Genomic DNA, 22,197 nt, shown 5'->3' on the forward strand with positions numbered 1-22,197 from the left:
GGCCCCAGCAGCCCCCAGAAGCTGCCAGGGGGTCGGTGGGCTTCCGCGCGTGAAAGAGAACCTCCCTGGCTGCCGGCCTCTCACCGCTCGTCCTTTTCGCCCCGAGCAGGCTGTGCGTCTAAGCGTTTCCGGAGCCGAGTGGGTCTCTGGGCTGCGGGCTTCCTCAGGGAGTCCCTGGGTGTCGGACAGGCCCCTGGGGCTGAATGGGGCCTCGCGGGACAGCAAGAAAGCGGCTCCACCAGACGCACCTGGGGAGGCAGCTGCCGGTCCTGCGCCTCCTGCAGAGCCACTGCGAGTCCCCCGATCCTGCGGGTGGAGACCCGCCTCCCCAGGCCCAACCCAGGTTTGAGATTTTGGATTCCTGGGAAGACAGCTCCCCCGAGTCCTTCCTGTTCCTGCTGCAGACGGCAGTCGTGTGAGGTGTGTGTGTGAGATGTGTGCACGTGTGTGAAGGGCACGTGAGTGTGTCAGGTATGTGTGTGTGGTGCAAGGCATGTGGGAGGGTATGTTTGAGGTGCGTGTGGGGGTTTGAAGTGTGAGGTGTGAGATGTGTATGTGAGTGTGAGGTGTGTGTGGGCTGTGTGTGGAGGGATGTGTGAATGTGGTATGGGGTGTGTGCAAATGTGAGGGGTGAGTCGTGTGGGGGGTGAGGTGCCGTGTGTGTGTGTGTGACCGGTGAGATGTGTGGTGAGGGGTGTGTGTCAGGTGTGAGGAGTGTGTGAGGAATGCGGTGAGGTGTGTCTGAGGTGGGTGTGTGTGTGTGAGGTTTGAGGAGTGTGTGCATGAAGTGTGATGAGGTGTGTGTGAGGGTGTGACTGCGGTGTGAGGTGCGTGTGTGTGAACTCTGTGTGAGGATGTGCAGTGAGGTGTGTATGCGGTGGGGGTGTGTGGTTTGAGCAGTGTGCGCATGAAGTGTGATGAGGTGTTTGTGAGGGTGTGACTGTGTCTGCGGTGTGAGGTGCGCGTGTGTGACCTGTGAGGAATGTGTGTGAGGGTGTGACTGTGTCTGCGGTGTGAGGTGCGCGTGTGTGACCTGTGAGGAATGTGAGGGTGTGACTGTGTCTGCGGTGTGAGGTGCGCGTGTGTGACGAGGTGTGTGAGGGTGTGACTGTGTCTGCGGTGTGAGGTGCGCGTGTGCGACGTGTGTGTGAGGTGTGTGTGAGGGTGTGACTGTGTCTGCGGTGTGAGGTGCGCGTGTGCGACGTGTGTGTGAGGTGTGTGTGAGGGTGTGACTGTGCGGTGTGAGGTGCGCGTGTGTGACCTGTGAGGAATGTGTGTGAGGGTGTGACTGTGTCTGCGGTGTGAGGTGCGCGTGTGTGACGAGGTGTGTGAGGGTGTGACTGTGTGTCTGCGGTGTGAGGTGCGCGTGTGCGACGTGTGTGTGAGGTGTGTGTGAGGGTGTGACTGCCTGCGGTGTGAGGTGCGCGTGTGTGACCCGTGTGTGACGAGGTGTGTGAGGGTGTGACTGCGGTGTGAGGTGCGCGTGTGCGACGTGTGTGTGAGGTGTGTGTGAGGGTGTGACTGCGGTGTGAGGTGCGCGTGTGCGACGTGTGTGTGAGGAATGTGTGTGAGGGTGTGACTGTGCCTGCGGTGTGAGGTGCGCCTGTGTGACCCGTGTGTGACGAGGTGTGTGAGGGTGTGACTGCGGTGTGAGGTGCGCGTGTGCGACGTGTGCGTGAGGAACGCGCTGAGGGGTGAGAGGCGCGGCTGAGGCAGGGCCCGCGCTCCCGCCCGGCGGGGCCGTGTCCCCGCGGAGCGTCACCGGGAGACCCCCGGCTGCTGCCCCGAGGCCGCCGCCGCCGGGACTGCGTGTGGGGGGGTCAGCGCCCAGCACTCGTCCACCCCGCGGGGAGCAGAGCGGACCGGGCTGCGGTCGGACAACACGGGAACAAGGCGCCGGCTGCTCGGCCGGGAGCAGCGCGCCCCGAGGGGCTCCGGGTGCCCCGCGGCGTCCTGGGCGTCCTCAGGCGCAGCCCTGCCGGCCGCCTGCCGGGGGCGCCTCCGCCCAGTCCCGGCCCTGCGCTGCCGCCCGGCTGTCCCCGGCCCGGACCCGGCTCCGGCTGGACGCGCAGGTCGCGCCTCGCGGCGGCGGCATCGCCGCGGCCCCAGGGCGGTCCCCGCGCAGGGAGTCCGTGGCCACCCGGGGCCCCGCTCGCCTCCGGGCTCACGGGGCGTCGTCGCGCGGAGGTGAAGCGGGGACCGCGGTGCTGGGAGGCCGCGGCTGCGGGAAGCGGCGGGACGGGCTGCGGGCTTCTGGCGCCTTTGCGGAGCCAGGCCTGGGCACGGCGGGGCCCTCGGGGGACGCCGGGTTGAGCGAGCGTGTCGCAACGGCGGCTCGGGCTGCCCCGCCGGGCCCAGGAGAACGAGGCCCAACCGAGGCCCGAAGCTGGGCGTCCGCCAGGCGCAGGCCTGGCGCTGGGGACCCCGCCGCTGTCTCGGGCACAGAGCGGCTGGGGCCGGGACTGACGGGGTCCGTGCAGGGGCGGCCGCCCGGGGGCGCCTGGGCCGGGAGGCTGCCCTAGGGAGCGGTGGTGCCCGCGCCCGGGACACAGGGCTGTCGGAGACGCAGGCAGACGACCGCACTCTCTGCCTGCCAGGCAGAGGCCCGAAGGACGCCCGGGCCTTGCCGGGTTGTGCAAACAGCAGAGGACAGCCGAGAGCCCTTGGTGGCAGGGGAGACCCACAGTCAGGCCTGGGGCCAGAGCAGCTTCCTCCAGGGAGTGCCCTCAACCACCAGTGGGCACTGCCTCCGATGGAGATTTGTGTGAGCAGCGGCACAAGGCCAACATCTGAGCGGGGGCTCACCGTGCCTGTGCCTGCTCCTGGCCTGGCCCCTGCCCTGGGCTCAGCCCCGGCCGGCTCCCCACTCCCGCAGGGGGGAGAAGTGTGAGCCCAGGGCCCCCCTCACAGGGAGAGTGTACGCGGGAGGCGCCAGGGGCTTGTCTGGACTGATACCGCTGGGGTATCAGGCCGTTTTTTAGAACTTTAATTTGAGCGTTCCCATATCATTTGGCCTTGATAGAATGTTAATTAGGAATTCTCAAGTAAGATTTTTCTAGTTCATTCTCTGACATTCCAGCCCACAAATTAGGGAACAGGGTAGGACCACTGAGACGGTACCTGTGCACCATGATCTGATGATGCAGCTGTTCCTGTGCAAATGCGTTGGAATAACTGATGTTTTCCTTCCTTTTTCTAGGGCCACACCCACGGCATCTGGAGGTTCCCAGGCTAGGGGTCCAACTGGAGCTACAGCTGCCGGCCTCCGCCACAGCCACAGCCACATCAGATCTGAGCCGTGTCTGTGACCTACACCACAGCTCACGGCAACGCCGGCTCCTTAACCCACTGAGTGAGGCCAGGGATCGAACCCACAAGTTCACGGTTCCTCGTCGGATTCATTTCCGCTGCACCACGACGGAACTTCTGGATGTCTTTCTTGATGAGAACGTACAGAGACGCTGAAAACGATTTGACCCACACATGCCCATCCGACTGAGGTCTGCTTTCCCCGGTGTCAGGCTGTCCCATTGGGATTTGTGGAGAGGACTTCCCCCTACAAGCCAGCGCCTCCCTCTGTTCGCGCCTCTGCCCCTTGCTTGGTACTCAGCTCAGCAGCCGTGCTGCCTCTGTCGTCTCCCTGTTTATCGGACGGCAGCTGTCCTAGTGAGACTGCAACACCAAGTCCGAAGGGCCCAGAGCAGCGACATCTTGAGCCCACGTGGCGGGCTAACCGGGTATCCTACCAGCGGGAATCCCTGCTTGTCACGGCCCTAGCGGAGCGGCCTCGTAATTGCTTGTGACATGGGGCTGCCTTTTGATCTTGACCATGTTCTCCTAATTATTTAATCTTTGACAACATGAAAACATGTTTAACCACATACCTCGAATAAAGATCCAGCATGACTTTTCTCCGGAGGCCTGGCTTAGACTGTGTGCTCCGAACGCCACCGGCCGAGAAGGTGAAAAGACGTTGGCTTCCTGTGCTCCGCGGTGGGCGCCCCGGGGGTGCGGCGGGAGGAAACACGCTGCCTCTGAACCCCTTGGAGTCCTGTGTTCTCAGAGACCTGCCCATCTCACTGTTAGGACAGAAGATGTAAATCATGAATTCCAGTGTTTTAAGCTTGGGCTCATGTTTTTGTCTGCCTTCTCTTAGGCCGCACCCATGGCAGGTGGAAGCTCCCGGGTCGGGGGCTGAACCCATGCACAGCAGGGACAACCGTATTTTGGAAAAGGACAGCATCCTTTCCTAGGCTGCCCAGAAGCCACAGGTGGTTCTCCAGGCTGCGTCTGACCTGCACGTCCTGAATTTCGTGGTGTTGTCCTGAGTCGGAGGGACGTTTTACAGGTAGGAGCCCAGCTGTGACGTGCCGGCTGCTCCCTGTGGCGACGTACTTCTGCCAGCAGCCCTGTCTTCCGGTGAGTGACCCAGGGGCCGTCCTGCTGCTGGATCGGCATCCGGGGGCGTCCACACCGCCAAGGGGAGACTGGGCCCATGGGGACAGGAGGGCGGGCGGGCTTGGCCACCTGTCCAGACAGGATTCTCTTCGAAAGCCTGGACATGCAGGGTCTCTGCGTTCACCTGCACATAGTAGGCCTTCTCTGACTTGCCGCTGCCGCCCTGTTCCAGGTAATAAGAGCCTTTGCCTTAAGGGGAAACAGGTCCTATTTTCCCTCCTTCGCGGCACCCTCCTAAGCGTGAATGAGTGACTCAAGCAGCTCACACAGTCTGAGGACCTTTCCAGTGGTCAGGCCGGAGTCTCGATGCTATAGCTGCTTAAATTTTCTTAAAGACCGATTCTTGGGATTTTAGCTAGCTGCCGATTTTTCTCAAACATTTTCTTTTTTAGAGCAATTTTAGGTTCATGGTGAAACTGAAGGGAGGTGCAGAGGTTTCCCATATGCCCCTGCCCCCCAGCCTCCCCACCATCAACGACCCCACCGGATGGGGCGTCTGTGACAACGGAGGAGCTCCCTGGACGCGTCCTCGTCCCTGCAGTGCGTGGTCTGCGCTGTGCTCCCCTCCCAGTGCTGAGCGTCCTGTGGTTTGGACAAACATGCACTGACAGGCACCCCCCGCGTCACATGGAGTCGTCTTGTGGCCCACGAATCCTCTGAGCTCTGCCTGGTCACCTCTCCCTCCCTGCTACCTGCTGGAGACCCTGGGCTTTTCCTGCCTCCATAGTTTTTCTGTAATGTCACAGTGTGGGAGCCACACTCTGGAGCCGGGGGTTCTCTCACTTAGCAGTGGCATTCAAGCTCCTATGTGCTTTTCTATGACCTGATAGCTCGATTCTTTTTAGCGCTGAATGATATTCCGTCATCTGGGTGGACCACAATTTATTTATCCATCACCTCCTGGAGGACATCTTGGCTGCTTCCACGTTTTGGCAGTTTAGGAATGAAGTTCCTGTAAATGTTCACACAGGGTTTTGTGTAGATGGAAGTTTTCACCTCCTTTGGGGCAATACCAGGGGGTTGATGCCTGGGTCCAAGATGAGACTCCTGTTGAGTTGCACTGGAAACTGCCAGACTGTCTTCCAGGGGGCTGGGCCCCGCTTCGTTCCCACCAGCAGTGAAGGAGGGCTCCTCTCACCCTGTATCCTCACCGGCGTCTGCGTCTCGGTGATCCGGATTCTGGCCCCCTAACGGGTGCGGTGGTGTCTCACGGTCATTGTGACGTGCCTTTCCCTGACGACGGCGGAGGTGGAGCCTCTCTTCATGTGCTCGTTGCACGTCTGCATCTCGTCTTTGATGAGGTGTCTGTTAAGTTGTTTGGCCCATGTGTTAATTGGCTTGTTTTCTTTTTCAGAGTTTTTTGTATATTTTGGATAATAGTCCTTTTTGCAAAGATTTTTCTCCCAGTCTATGGCTGTCTTCCCGTTTTGTTGACACTGTCTTTCACGGAGCAGAAATTCTTAGTTTTAATGAAAGCCGGCTTCTCACCTGTGTCTTTTATAGATCATCTAGGTTTTCTCTTATCTTTTGGGAGGTTTATAATTTTCATTTTGCATCTAGGTCTGTGATCCTTTTTGAGTTCATTTTTGTAAAGACGGAAGGCTGTGTCTAGATGCACTTTTTTGCACGTGGACAACCAGTTGTTCAGCATGTTTGTTGAAAAGACCGTCTTTGCTCCATTGTGTTGTCTTTGCTCCTTTGTCAGAGATCAGTTGCCTGTATGTACACGGGTCTATTTCTGGGCTCTCCACTCTGCTCCATTGATCACTTGAGCTTCTTTCACCAACGCCACACCGTCTTGATGACTGTCGCTTTAGGGGAAGTCTTGAGGTTGGGTCGTGTCAGCTCTCCAACTTTGTTCTCTTTCGATACTGTGCCCACTAATGCTTTTTTAGAAACTTACTTTTGAAATGAAATGAACTGAGATACAGAGAAATACAACTTTGAATCATAAGAGACCAACAGTACCCTGGGCATTTTAATTTCAGGAGTATTTTCCTGGAACTCATTCCAGAAATAGACAAAGAAAGGGGGGAAAGCTAAGGAAGGATTTATGTGCATTTTTTCCCTCCTTGGTAAGTCCTGTGTTTCAACTCCCACTTGTCACACTGAACCACATTATCTGATACTGATACTTGAAAATCAAGAATCATGCATTCACATATAAATGCAAAGTTATTTTCTTAGAAATTCAAGGAGCAAATCAGCTGTCAATAAGCTTTTAGAAGGAGAGTCAAGGATTGCTAAGAATGTGCGTATGAGAGAGCCTTTCTAGTAATATTTGAGACCCTTTTTGCAACACCTGTTCTAAACTAAATAAAACATTGTATGAAGCCTCTGGAGCAGCTTCTTTCTGCCCCCTTTGTGTTATCACAGGAACACGGAATGCTCACATATTCATAGCATTACGGACACATGTGTCGAATTGATCATGTTCCAAGACCTCTGTGATCAAAACGGCCTCCAGTAACTGTAGAGTCCTTGACATAATCCACGTCTCGGTTTCAAGACCTTTTTAAACTTGCTACAAATGCCGACTTAATTCACCCATGTGCGCAGAGTGCAGGCTGGAATGAGAAACACCCAGCACATCAGAACCAGGACGGGGCTCTCGTTTCAAAACAAAGCCAGTATTTGGGTTTGCCTCGCCCACACCCTAGCACTTTTGCACAAATGCCTTAGTTTCAAGCACATGGTTCTTTTATTCAAAGGTTAAGAGTAGGGGTCAGGGCCTGTGCTGGTTTTATGGTTCAATTTTCAGAAATTTGTAAGCTGTAAGGAAGGCACTCTACCTCCTTGAAGCAGTTTCCACAGGGTTAGTCTTATGGCTTTAGAAGACTGCACTTCCGGTGTCACCTGTCTCTGGGGAAGTGAGTCTGTCTGCATCCTGGTGAACCCCTTCTTTCACTTCCCCACAGACGTCGGAGAGGGAGAGGGAGAGGGTCAGAAACAAACTCCAAGCAGGCCTTCTACGAAACAAGCTTTGAGGATGCGGTAAGGCTGGCAGAGGAAGCGGAGGAAGCGCTTTTGGGAGTCACTGCAAGGAGGAGTTGTAAGGATGCCGTCACACAAAGCCTGAAGGTGACATTGTTGAAGACATGGCAGACAGAAGAACAGGGTATGTGCGCAGAAGCAGGTCCAGCCTTTGGTGTCCTGGGGCTGCAGCAGGTAAACTAGGAGTGGCAAGTGGACATTTGCAGTGAGAAGGCGCAGGGAACTTGGGATTAAGACACGGATGCACAGTCCTGACGGATGTGCCCGTGGACAGCGAGTCTGCAGCCTGCTGGGAGTGGGGAGTGTGGCAGCCTGGGGACCTCATGCCGAGAAAGTTGAAACCCTGTCCCTGAGCAAAAGCCCTAAAGAGAGCAGAGTCCCAGAGTCCCTGCTGCATCTCGGCAGAGACCGCCCAAGACCCCATTCAGAGGTGGAGGCTTCCAACCAGCCAGCGGAGGGCACAGAGCAACGGGCCTTGGGCTGCGGGCAATGGGGTTGTCGTGCCTCCATCCATTTATCCCACTTTTTTGAAAATAGGAAGTGCCTTTGAGTAACACGCTGCTTGCTCTTAATATCGATATTCCTGGAAAATCACGCAGTCTCCTCTCTGGGATGATGCTCAAAACAGAACGAGAATAGCAAAAAAATGATCTGTGCTTTGGTGCCTGGGGCCACCCTGGCTGTCCCGAGCGCTTAAGAAGCTGCTCTCTCGCTGCAGACACTGTGCCCCTGGGACGGGGACTCATCACAGACGTGGCCACCTCGGTTGAGAGGAAACCCCTTGATGAGAGGGTCATGGAAGGCCGGCCCTCAGTGAGCCTGAGGCCCTGATGCCGCACGTCTGGGGTGACGACTATGAAGGTGGCTTAAAGCAATGGCAGCAACGTGGGGACACTTCAAACGCCTGCCCCCCACCCCAGGGAGTGCGCCCACACCGGGGTGTGTGTACAGTAACACAGTAATGAAACAGTAATGAAAACTTAAGTGCAGATCGGTCCTCCCTCAAACCCGAAAGACCCTCAGCCATGATGAATGGTCCCTAGTGATGAATGTGGCACTGAGATGCCCAGTGGTCAGGGGGCCAGCACAGAGCAGAACCCTGGAGGCCACAGCTCTCACATGGAGACGCCCCTTGGGCAGTGGACAGACATGGTCTCGCAGCCACAGGGCGTCAGGACCGCGGGGCTGGGCGTGGAGCTGGGGCTCGGGGCTCCATAGGGCGCCCCTGCTTCCTTCCCTTGGCTGCCCAATTTCCCTCCAGGCCCTGCTGGTTCCCAGGAGGCGCGGGGGTGGATGCAGAACCCCAGCCAGCGACTGTTTTCCCACCCTGTTCTGCTGCTTTTTGTCAACCCGGTCTGGGGACCACCTTGCGGGGTGACAGGCAGTTCCATTTCCAGTCCCATCTCCTCCTTGGCCTCTCTGCCGCCGCTGCCCACAAGGCACCAATTAGGGGAAGCCCGGGGCTGGAGGGATCCAGAAGTCGCTACTGTACTGCATATGTGTGTTTTGACATCTCGCTTGAACTTCAACCTGGCCTGTGCTCCCGTGGGAGCTTTAAAAAAGAAATAAACTTGGTCTCATTACCATCAGCTACAACGATGGGGGAAATGGGCTGGAAAAATCCTGAATCTTTTCTGAGCCCTATTTTGCGCTCACAAAGGAAGGGCAAATTCTTTACTGCTGTGCCGTTCAGCTATTATGCTTAACAATCTAATTAGAAAGGCCGGGAGCCCAAGTCCATTGTAAAAGCTAGGACAGGACACACAAGCAAATCCAATTAGACAGCTGTCCTTTGCAGGTCCAAGCTGCCCTCCGGCCAGGTTCTAATGAGCCACCCGAGCCCCTCCCGCCGCCCCAGGAGATGGGTTTTGTCCATAAACTGGGCCAGGTGACAGTGCAGTGGACGCAGGGCACCCTGTTCCCACCCCACCGTGGGGGGGGCACGGTACCTGCTGGTGGGCTGCGGGCAGCAGGCGGCCTCTGGCTCTTCACCATCCCTGCCATCTCCAGACCGTCCTCCCGCCTGATGGGGCAGGTCAGAGTCCTGCAAGCAGGTGGCAGTACCCGAGAAGCCCGGCTCTCCCCTTCATGAATGCTCCTCCCTGGGCACTGGGTCCTCTCTAACTGGAAACAGACCCCACCCTCTGCCCAGCAGCGGCCCTCCAGCCCTGCTTTGCAGCCCACATGGCTTTTGCATTAAGGTATCTGTGCTGAGCACACTGTTCCCTGCCGGTCAGTCATCTGTTTGGCGTTTGGCGTGTCCCACAGGCCATTGTGATCACTTGCAAGTCTGTTAATTAAAAGGAGAACTAGTGAGAGAACTGCTGTGTGGGCCGAGGGACCATGCAGCCTCTTCAAGTAGAAATGTGGCTTTCACCCTAATTTCAAAGCCAGACAAAGATACCACCAAAAAAGAAAACCATAGGCCAATATCTTTGATGAATATAGACGCAAAATTTTGCCACCTGAATTCAACAATATATAAAAAAGATCACACACCACGCCAAGTGGGATTCATCCCAGGTTCACGAGGATGGTTCAACATATGCAAATCAATCAACATCATACACCATATTAACAAAAGAAAAGTCAAAAACCACATGATCATCTCAATAGATGCAGAAAAAGCATTTGAAAAAGTCCAACATCCATTCATGATAAAAACCCTTACCAAAGTAGGTATAGAGGGAACATACCTTACCATAATCAAAGCCATTTACGACAAACCTACAGCAAATATAACACTCAATAGAGAAAAGCTGAAAGCCTTCCTACTAAAATCTGGAACAAGACAAGAATACCCACTCTCACAACTTTTATTCAATATAGTATTGGAAGTCCTAGCCATGGCAGTCAGGCAAACAAAAGAAAGAAACGGTATCCAGATTGGAAGAGAAGAGGCAAAATTGGCACTGTATGCAGATAATATGAAAACCCCAAGGACTCCACACAAACATGAACTGAACTGGTCAACAAATTCAGTAAAGTAGCAGGATGTATAAGATTAACATTCAGAAATCAGTCGCATTTCTGCATACTAACAATGATATATTAGAAAAGGAATTAAAAAATACAATACCTTTTAAAATTGCACCCCAAAAAAATCAAATACCTGGGAATAAACCTGACCAAGGAGGCGAAAGACTTATATGCGCAGAACTATAAAACATTAAACAAGAAAACTAGAGAGGATTCAAAGAAACGGAGAGATATTCCATGCTCCTGGGTTGGAAGAATTAATATTATAAAAATGGCCACACTACCTACAGCAATCTACAGATTCAGTGCAATCCCTATCAAATTACCCATGACATTTTTCACAGAACTAGGACAAACCATACAAAAACTTGGATGGAACCACAAAAGACCCAGAATTGCCGAAGCAGTCCTGAGGAACAAACACCAAGCAGGAGGCATAACTCTCCCGGACTTCAGGCACTATTACAAAGCCACAGTCATCAAGACAGTGTGGTATTGGTGCCAAAGCATACAGACAGACCAATGGAACAGAACGGAGAACCCAGAAATAAACCCAGACACCTACGGTCAATTAATCTTTGACAAAGGAGGCGAGAATATAAAATGGGAAAAAGACAGTCTTTCAGTAAGTGATGCTGGGAAAGCTGGACAGCTGCATGTAAATCAATGAAACTAGATCACACCTCACACCATGCACAAAAATAAACTGAAAATGGCTTAAAGACTTAAACCTAAGACAAGACACCATCAAACTCCTGGAAGAGAACATAGGCAAAACATTCTCTGATAGCAACCTTACAAATGTTTTCTCAGGTCAGTCTCCCAAAGCAACAGAAATAAAAGCAAAAATAAACCAGTGGGACCTAATCAAACTGACAAACTTTTGCATAGCAGAGGAAACCATAAATTTAAGAAAAAGACAACTTAGAGAATGGGAGAAAATAGTTTCAAATGATGCCTAATCTCTAAAATATACAAACAACTTACACAACTCAACAGCAAAAAAAGTCAACAACCCAACTGAAACTTGGGCAAAAGACCTGAACAGACATTTCTCCAAAGAAGATATGCAGATGGCCAACAAGCACATGAAAAAAATGCTCAACATCACTGATTATTCGAGAAATGCAAATCAAAACTACTATGAGGTAGAATGGCCATCATTAGTAGGTCCACAAATAACAAATGCCGGAGGGGGTGTGGAGAAAAGGGAACCCTCCTGCACTGTTGGTGGGAATGTACACTGGTGCAGGCACTATGGAAAACAGCATGGAGGTACCTTAGAAAACTATACAGAAAACTGTCTTATGACCCAGAAATCCCACTCTTGGACATATATCCAGACAAAAATTTCCATTGAAAAAGAAACATGTACCCTCATGTTCATTGCAGCACTACTCAAAATAGCCAAGACATGGAAATAACCTAAACGCCCATCGACAAATGAATGGATTAAGAAGAGGTGGTGTATATACACAGTGGAATACTACTCAGCCATAAAAAAGAACAAAATAATGCCATTTACAGCAACGTGGATGGAACTAGAGACTCTCATCCTGAGTGAAGTAAGTCAGGAAGAGAAAGACAAATACCATATGATATCACACATCTGGAATCTAAAATACGGCACAAATGAATCTTTCCACACAAAACAAAAAATTCTGGACATGGAGAACAGACTTGTGGTTGCCAAGGGGGAGGGAGTGGGATGGACTGGGAATCGGGGGTTAACAGATGCAAACTTTTGCCTTTGGAATGGATAAGCAATGAGATCCTGCTGTATAGCACTGGGACCTATGTCTAGTCACTAAGAAGGAGCATGATAATGTGGAAAAAAAAAGAATGTATTTGGGTATGTGTGACTGGGTCACCCTGCTGTACAGTAGAAAATTGACAGAACATTGTAAACCAGATATAATGGAAAAAAATAAAAGTCATTAAATAAAAGAATTGGGGCTTAAATCGGGCAGCAGGCCTCGCTCTGGGTCTCCGCGATCAGTCACTATTGGAGGAAACAGGCGTGTGAAAAAAGTGCTCTTGTCATCACCTGAATCCAAAAGGAGAGGTTTTACGGCAAAAATTAGAGCGGCGTTGTCTGAACAGAGAGTGGAGATTGTGCCGAGGTTTCCATTTTTAAAGCTCCATTTTCATCTATTTTCGTTGTTAGTGACTCACTGAAAAGCACCCACCCCGTGTGGGAACCGGGCTTTATCAGAACAGAAAACACAAAGGCTCTTTAAAGGTGGGACCAGAAAGGAACTGACGCGCGTCGGCGGCCGGGCCGGGCTCCCCCTGCAGACTCCCTTCACTGTGCGCAGCCCTTCAGGGACCCGAGCATGGCTCACACCATGGTTTTTTGTTCCCAAAGCCTTGTCCCAGGAACCCTGAAGCCAGTTTGTATTCGTGGGAGGAGCTGAGTGATGATTCAATTGTGCAAAGTCACCCCAAATAGTTTTACCACCTCCTGTCACGGCAGGAGGGGGAAGGACTGAGTAATATCATTTGCTTCCTTATGGACAATCGTTGTTCAGAAGCCTTTGGCCCAAGAAGCCTGAGACTGAGAAACTGTGCTGGGAAGGGAGTGTAGTCGAATGTAGATGTGGTTAACATCCTGTGCAATGGCAGCGTGCTTTTGCAAAGATGTTCCATGTTGGACTTTTTTCCCAGAAAGTCCACGTAAACTGACGTTAGCATCTTAGCTGATGGTGGAGACGAGACGAGACGAGACGAGACGAGACAGGCTGTGATGACACTGGCTGGAGCCAGGTAGTTTTTCTGTGTTCTGCGAGGCTGGGTGCTCAGGGCTGGCTGTGAACAACCCCCTTTCCGGAAAGCAGGCCTGGGAGGGAGGGAGAGGTGCTGGGGAGACTGAGGGCCGGGGATGCTGGCAAAAATCTGCTCAGCAGTTAGTTACTCTGTGAAACCAGAGTATGTGTGTCCACACTCAAGTGTCCACGGCTTCCAGGAACCTAGGATCTCATTGTGGAGCTAGACACTCAAACAAGAAATACAGCCAGATACTCAGAACAGCAAAGCAGAGTCTATTGTGTACCGTTTGCAGCAAAGGGCAATGTCTCTTCAAGGCTTAGAGTAATTTTCTAAATAAATAAGGCTCTGAACAGCATTTGTCGAATGTGCAGTTTCACAGTGGATGATGAATGGGGACCTGCGAGACGAACCGGCCGTGGAGATGCTGCTTCTAACTGAGTGAGAGTTAACGGCAACAGGAATACAGACTGAACGGGGACCTTAAAACGTAAATGCGGAATTCCCGAGCGGAAGCACGTTTCCCAGCTGCTTCCCTGCAGAGGCCATGCGGTCAGCGGCCAGGCGGGAGGAGCAGGGGCTGAGGCTCCAGCAGCGGCAGCCACGTCCCAGCGTCCCTGCTGGTGACTCTGCTCTGGCTTCTCTTTGGTCCTTGGGCACCGCGGCCACCATCGCCGGGCATCTTACCAACCTCTCTGCATAGTTTTCAGGACCACCCAGCAGGGTGGACGCCCTCTTCATTTGCAGATGAGACAGAGCAGGGCGTGGAGGGGTCACTGTCCCACGGTGGCCAATCCGGACAGGAAAGGGGGGGCCATAAAGCCTTTTGGTTTTTTACCCCCAGCCTCTGTCTCTGCAGGATGTGGTGTGACTTCTTCACTGACAGGCATGCCACTCCCTGTTCCCGGTGAGGGGACATCTGCTCGAGTAGAAGGAGGCTCGTCTCATAAGCAGCAAGTGTCCGGGTTTCAGCGCCGGCTGGCCTGAGCTGAACTCTGCCACCTGGGAGCTGGGCAGCCCTGACCCAGCTGTCAGGCCAGCAGCAGCTCCGACAGCACCACTGGTCTCTTGGGGCGCCGCCCGAGCCTGGTTCTGAAAGCTCCTGGTTGAGCGGGGCGGTGAGGGAGGCTGGGAGAGGCCGCCCCACAGGGGCCACTGGAGATGCTCTAGCGGCATCCAGGTGGGAGAAGCATTGGTGAGGGGCCCTGCGTGTTCACAGCTGCACCCTCACTGCCGTCCCAGGTAACTGGGCCTCCCTTGGCGCCCTGTGTGAGCCCCAGAGCTGGGCCTCTGTCTCACAGGTGGATGGGACGGGGTGGGGGGGCGCTGCCTCAGGCTCAGGGCCCATTCTCTCATAGGTTCTCCTTGGCAGGCCCATCCTAAGAAAATCCCCGATGGGGTGGAGGCCCCTCGATGGAGCCAAATGCTGATGAACGGGACTGGCTGGGAGCCATGCAGCCGGGGTTGGGCGGTGGGGCGGCTGGAGGCCCAGGAGAGGGTTCCCGGCTCCCGAGGCAGCACGTGTCCGCGGGGACAGCCTTCCTTCCCCAGATGCACGCATGCAGGTTTGCTCCGGCTTTCCTTCCAGCCTCCGTGTTGGGGGGTGACTGTCTTTAGCCTGCAGGGGACTCAGAGACACCCCGAGGGAGCCCCGCCTCTGAATGCACAATCAGCCCTGAGACATGTCTGTTTCCCCTCCTTAAATAGCTGGTTTCTTTTAATCGACCTTGGGAGGCACCTCCACTCCAGCCACCTTGTGTTGATCGAGTGTCGCTTTTTAAAATAAACCGATCAGCACACGAAGACCCAGCCCTAAAACCCACAGTCACGGAGGACTTACACACCGGTCCGCGCCCACGAGCAGCACCTCCTGGAAAATGTCACGACTGGTCTCCACCCCAGCCCGTCCGCTCACATCCCAGAAGGAGAGCAGAGACATCTTCAGGGCCCTTGTCACACATTCTTAATCCCTGCCTGCAGACAACTGCCCAGACCCAGTGTTTAAACATTGGCTCTTGTTATACAAATCGCTGGCATGAAAACGATCACAGCAACCACTTATATAGGGAAGAAAAAAGTGTCTTTAGTTTGGAAAGTCTTACTAGAATAAAAATGAATTACCAGTTCTCGCAGTGCAAATAAGAACTTTCCATTTTAGATATGCTTATAGGAGCGATTTCAGGATATCTAAGTAGGTGCAACCAACCCAGACACGGACGATCGGAGAACAATAAAATTTCCACAGTGTAGTTTGGAGAGGAAAGACAAACACATGCCTCACAGGACTGCAGGAAGTCCCATCACAGTCTGTTGCCGTCTTCGTGGTCTGGGGGACGAGGCTGCCTGTGGCCCCGCCACTCCCATCACACTGTGGACGTGCCCTCGCCAGCACTGTGTCGTCTGGGGAGGCACCTAACGTGACAGGAGATGCCGGCGGGGAGGGGGTATTTGAAACCAGGTGTCAGGAAAAGGCCCAGGGCCTGGCCCTCACCTCAGGTAACCCCACGGGCCTCATCTCTGCGGCTGGCCACTGGGCCTCAGGTCTGGGGTGAAGGACGATAAAGAATTCCTTCTGATAACAAGAGACTGCCAGGGATTTTTCATGCCTCATCAAAGAAGTTAGGTCCCTGAATGAAGACAAAAACGAACCAGAGAGAAGCTGGTGGGTCCAGGAGGGGCTTGGACTGGTGGGTTTGCAAGGAGTCTGGAGCGTGAAGAGGTGATGGCGTGAAGGGCGGCTCCGAATGGCCCTTTGTCACACCTGGCGGGGCGAGGAGGCTGCGGTGGGAACACCAGTGATTGGAGACGTGCTTCAAGACGCCTTGGGCTCGGGAGCTGGGGGAGGCAGTGGGAGGCACACCTGACAGGCAGCCGCGGACACCAGGGCTCCCCCCACAGGCGAGTCAGTCTCCCTGACCTTGTCAGGAGACCAGCTGGCTGCATCTGACCAAGGGTTCTGACCTGGGAGGGACACCATGTGACAGCAGGTGACTCCAAGGACCGCGAGTCCCTGGAGTGATGTGGCTCTTGGATCAGAGAAGGGGCGTCTTGAAGGCCCCTGAAAGGCAGCCCGGCTGCTGAGTGAGTGAGTGACCCAGTAAGTCATGGTCAGGGGCATCCAACTCCTGACCCCAGCTCCCTCCCGCAGCCTGGAAGCCTGTCCCGTGGGCCGTCCAGTCCAGTGGCTCCTTGCACCCCGCCCCCTCCCCATCTTTTCCATCAAGGTCTTGTCTGTGTGGGGCTGGCAGAGACGCTTCAAAAAGCTGGGTTTCTTGGGCTGAGAAAAGCCTTTGCAAACCTCCTGTGAGCCCCTGCCTGCCCTCCCACTGCAGCCCGTCACCATGTCCCACAGCGCTCAGGGGACCCAGGTTGGAATCCGCACTGAGAAACCAAGGACCAGCCCAGACTGGTTCCCCCCGTTTAACCCCCAGGTGATAGATATGGAGGGGACTTTGGGAGATCGTAAGGGTTAGATTAGGTGATACGAACAGGGCTGTGGGATGGAGTTACCCCCTCCTAGGAAGAGGACACGAGCTCCCTGTGCCACGTGAGGACATGGCGGGAAGGTGACCATCCAGAGTCTGGGCACAGTGCCCTTGACAGACACCGGGTATGCTGGCACCTTGATGTGCGACAAAGGGTCACTGTCAAGAGGCTCTGGGACTGTGGCCTAAGCTCTGCGGTTGTATCCACATCTGTGCAGGGGGACCTGTAGGACTGGGCAGGCCTGGCTCATGGAAGACCAGCATCCACTTAAAAAAAAGACCAGCAATTCACAGGGCTATTAAGCACATGCCAGTGTAACACAGGACTATCCGGTTCACTTAAAAAAAAAAAAATGTTCATGTGGTATCTCTGTTTAGTTCAAGTTTGGATTGATTAAATTCTTTTGGTTATATTATTCCTGATAGAGGCTTTTGATCAGAAAAAATTAAAAAAGCAAATAACCAATGAAACAAACACAAACCTGTGGATTGCCCACTGCCACTGTTTTCAGGAAGGCGTCCCTGGCAGGCTGGAGGGACGTTGTCTCCAGCCCAGGAGGCTCCTGAGGGTCATTTCAGAAATGTGGATGCAGGAGAGGTGACAGTCTTGCTAACCCTGGGGACAGAGCCTGCGCCTGCCTGGCAAGAACCCCCAGCCTCCTCCTCACCGCCCGTCGTCCAGGTGTAGCTGCCTCCGTGGGGCTTCCATCACCCACCTGCCTCCTCAGGGTTCCTGCTTCAGCCCCGGGCTCACTTCGGCAGCCGTCTCAAGCGAATTTCAGGACCTCACCTGAGCCCCCAGGTGCACAGAAGTCAGGAAAATGACATGTACTGAGCTCTCAGTGGGGGGCTGGGGATGTGATAAAAGACGTGGCCAGCGTCAGTGAGGTAAGGGAGAGGCCGCGGGCCCTCGTGACAACCGAGTACGTCAGCATTCGGACCCTGCCACCTGGGAGGAGCCTCGGGTAAAGAGCAGGGCTGAGTCAACCTCCAGTGTTGCCTCTGCACCAGACAGGCTCCCACGCAGACCCACTCTGCTGTCAAGCGTCACGACGGTGAACCGTCACGTGAAAAGCTCCATTTTTGACAAAACTGGAACAAGTGAGATGAAAACAGAAGGTCAGAAAAGCCCTGTACAGCAGAGCTTAGCTGGCCCTGCATGGATGTCTTCAAAGGCCCGCTCTGCTCGCCAGCAAGGCCAAGCCACGTGTCAAAGCTGTTTAAGACTGGATTGGATTTAATGAATGTGACCTCCAGTTTCCAAGGTGTTTCGGTCTGGGAACACTTAAAGTCCATCTGTTATTGTTTTGGTTGTGCTGAATTTCTTATTTTATATGGTTTCATTTCAAGAGGGGCTGTTTGAGAGACTACAGAGGCTAGCTCTTACCACCACTATGTTCTGGTTGAGTTTTTAGGGTTGGTTATTTATTTCTCTAGTTCTTACCATCTGCTATTTTCATTTCTGTAAACTTCCCTTTAGTAGTAATTTTACACTGAAATTTTAACTTAGCACCTACATCCCTGTCCTGTGAGATAAAATCCAGTGTCAGACTGTCTCTCAGTGGCTTGGTTAGTTTTAGATTTACCATCCTATCAAGCCCCACATTGAAAATACACCCTGTTATCTACAAGAGGTTTGTGTACTACTTCCTTTGGGAGAGAATTCATAAAGACTTGACCCTGCCCCTAGGGAGGTTACTATCTGAAAGTGATGGGAAGGAAACAGAATGAAACTACCAAATTTAAATGTAAATGGATAATATATTAAGGTTTGAAGTGTGGGTGAAAACGGCACTTGTCTCCTTTGCCTCTCTCCTGTTTCCTCTCATTGATTTCTAGCCCTCATCCATCTGCCCTTTACCAACCATCCATCCATCCTCCCAACCAACCAACCATCCGTTCTCTCATTCATCCATCCACCCACCTATCCATCCACCCACCCAATGACCCATCATCCTTCCAAGCGTCTGTATAAACAAATCCAATGGGTAGAAAAGAGTTGCTTTTATAATAGTCGGGGACTTTAACAGCCTACTTACAGCAATGGACAGACCATCCAGACAGAAAATCAATAAGGAAACACAGGCCCTGAAGGAAGCATTAGACCAGATGGACTTAGTAGATATTTATAGTACATTCCATCCAAAAGCAACAGAATACACATTCTTCTCAATTGCACATGGAATATTCTCTAAGATTGATCACAACCTGGGCAACAAATCAAGCCTCGGTAACTAAGAAAATTGAAATCCTATCAAGAGTCTTTTCCGACTACAATGCCATATGACTGGAAATCAACAAGAAAAAAACTGCAAAAAACACAAACATGTGGAGACTCAACAACATGCTAGTAAACAACCAATGGATCACTGAAGAAATCAGAGGAAATTAAAAAATATCTAGAAGCAAATGAAAACAAAGATAGACACTCCAAAACCTACGGGATGCAGCAAAAGCCGTTCTAAGAGGAAAGTTTATAGCGATACAAGCCTACCTCAGGAAACAAGAAAAAGCTCAAATAAACAAGCAACTTTACATCTAAAGCAGCTCGAGAGAGAAGAATAGACAAGACCTAAAGTTAGTAGAAGGAAAGAAATCATAAAGATCAGAGCAGAAATCAATGAAAGAGAAATGAAGGAAACAATAGAAAAGATCAATGAAACTAAAAGCTGGTTCTTTGAAAAGAGAGTGTTTGGCCTATGTTTTCCTGGAAGAGGTTTATAGTACCTGGTCTTATATCTAGGTCATTAATCCATTTTGAGTTTCTTTTGTGTATGGTGTTAGGAAGTGTTCTGATTTCATTCTTTCACTGTCCAGTTTTCCCAGCACCACTTATTGAAGCAGGTGTCTTTTCTCCATTGTATATTCTTGCCTCCTTTGTCATAGATTAGTTGAATGTAAGTGCGTGGGTTGAATTCTGGGCTTTCTGTCCTGTTCCACTGATCTATATTTCTGTCTTTGTGCCAGTACCATATGGTTTGGATGACTGTTGCTTTGTAGTATAGTCTGAAGTCAGGGAGCCTGATTCCTCCAGCTCCATTTTTCTTTCTCAAGATGGCTTTGGCCATTCTGCATCTTTTGTGCTTCCCAAAAGAGCTTTAAAATATTTTGTTCAAGTTCTGTGAGAAAATGAATATTGCACAACTAACCTGTTCACTTGGGTATAATTTAGGGGGTTTTGATATTAATATTGATTTGTTCAGCTTACCAAACCTGTTGTGAAAATCCTGATCCAGCTTTGGTTAAAGTAATTAGATTTCCTTCTAATCTGGTCAATGCTATGCTTCTGCTCAAATTATTTTTCTCCCCCTGGGATGTTACTTCCTCATTCAGTGGCTCTGTCACTGTTGGTGGGTGATGTTTAATTTCTCTAGGTTCACTTGGATTCCAAATCTTTGTCTATATGGGACCAATGGAAGTGGCTCTTCATTATAATACATGCTGCAAACACCTGATGCTAGTTACTGATTTTCTGCAATAGAGTCTTAGCTGCTGCTTCAGCTCCGGGTTGGGTCTAACAGCCAGGACCACACTTAACTTTGCTTTCTGTACCTTTATTGCTCTGGAGAAACAGGGGAGGGAATAGCCCTCACTCTCTCCCCCAACCGCCCCCTGTGTGCACTGAAGAGCTCCTCCTCAATGGGCTCCCCTGCCTCCTTGGGCACAGGCCGAGGTGGACTACCCCATATGACAGCCTCTGTGACCACGTGCACTTGATGTCCATTTCCTCTGCTGTCCCTCCCTGGGCCATGTGGTTCAGATGTCACTCAGTGTCAGCATGACTCGCTGTGTCCCAGAGCTGCCTGGCAGGTCTCGGGTCTGTTGGCTTCCAGCCTCCTGAGTCCTCCCTACACTGTCCTTGGTCACTGCTGTGCTTTGGAACTGGTGTCTCGTGTGCCGTGCTTGGTTTCTGCTCTAGGGCTGGGCAGAGCCCTTTGCCCTCCATGGATAGCTCATGGCACCATTTGAAAAATACCTTTTCTATTGTCCTTCTCTTGCCTCGAGATTGTTCCCTATGGACCCCAATCTTCTGGGGTTAAGGAGATGGGGTGATCCTCCTCAGCATGTGATTGACAGGAGTTTGTTTACTTTAAGCATCTGGAGTGGGGCTGGCCCCTCACTTCTCCAGCCGCTTTGGGTGGGTTAATTTCATTTTGCTTTGAGATGCTTCCCTACTGAAGTATGTGGGCAAATCCAAAACCTATAATCAGCTTCAAAGGTCTCCACTGTCCTCATTTCCTTCAAGTTGAAAACTGAGAGCTGAAAAGGAAACTTGGGTCAAAAAACAGCTCTGGACTCAAAAGCCCCACGAGCCATGTGATGAGGGAGAGTCCCTCAGGTCTGTGAGATTGTTTCCCACGTGGTCAGTGGGGATCACGCTCCTTCCTACTTTTTAAGTGAGGTGCTATTGGGCTAAAAACACTTCTGTACTATTTTACAAGGTGAACCTGATTTTAATATTATTTGTTAAAGCATGCAATTACATTTTCTCTGGGATTGGTCATAACCTACATGCTAAACTTTATTTTTTTAGAGCCACAGGTGTGTAATGTGGAGGTTCCCAGGCTAGGGGTCAAATTGGAGCTGCAGCTGCCACCCTACCCCATAGCAACATCAGATCAGAGCTGCATTTGTGACCTACACTACAGCCTGTGGCAATGCCAGATCCTGAGTGGGGCCAGGCATTGAACTTGCATCCTCATGGATACCAGCCAAGTTCGTTTCCACTGAGCCACAATGGGAACTCACTAAATTTTAAAAGTGGTCTATTTTACTAAGTGTGTTTTATTCAAGCTAATGCTTCATTTAAAAACATACACTTGTCATTTAAAAAATGAGTTTAAACTTGCTTAGTTAGAACAAAACAGTCAATTAAAACACACTATCCAAGTTTCAAAATTTCCCCTTACTAAAATTATCTGAGAAAGCATGACGGCATTGGGGTTCAAACATAAGAGAAGAGCAACAATAACGAACAAGAACCCTTGATAAGCTGTCACTTCCCATCACACAGGCCTGATTGCCTCCACATAATTGCTATTATTGAAAATTTTAGTCTTTAATATGAGAGGCCCCCCCGCCAGGCTTGAAAAAGATTTCCTGATTCAAAACTTACGTTTCTCTCTATACACACATCTATACGTATATCTTTATATATATCTTTAAAAATGCCACTTTCAATGGCAGTACAATTCAAAAACATCTTTACACAGCTAAATTCCCTATCAACAAAACCCCCTGGCATGTGTACAATGCTCTGAATTTACAATGTCCCTTTCACCTGACCTTAGGACAGCCCTGAGAAGAAGCCAGGTTTATTTTTTATGCCCGTTTATAGAACAGGATACTGAGGTTCAGATAAACTCATTCAGTATCACACAGCTAAGTGGAGGGGGAGTCAGGACCCAAGACCTATCGTGAGTTCTAATAGTCACTTCACCACAGCCCCAGAGAGAAACAGCTTATGAAATTTCTCTAAAGCCTCTCCCCTTGAATTCTTCAAACTCGGCCTGCT

General features: G+C 51.7%; 1 long non-coding RNA gene across 1 annotated transcript in view; it reads right to left on the bottom strand.

Annotated features, from left to right (window-relative positions):
• LOC102168089 overlaps positions 12,291-22,197 on the bottom strand; it is a 69,292-nt gene continuing 59,385 nt past the window's right edge. The window contains exon 4 of the long non-coding RNA XR_002336605.1: positions 12,291-17,774. This is a non-coding gene — a long non-coding RNA (uncharacterized LOC102168089). The remainder of the gene's footprint in view (positions 17,775-22,197) is intronic.

This window comes from Sus scrofa, chromosome 11, assembly GCF_000003025.6.
Source record: "Sus scrofa isolate TJ Tabasco breed Duroc chromosome 11, Sscrofa11.1, whole genome shotgun sequence".
Taxonomy (NCBI): domain Eukaryota; kingdom Metazoa; phylum Chordata; class Mammalia; order Artiodactyla; family Suidae; genus Sus; species Sus scrofa.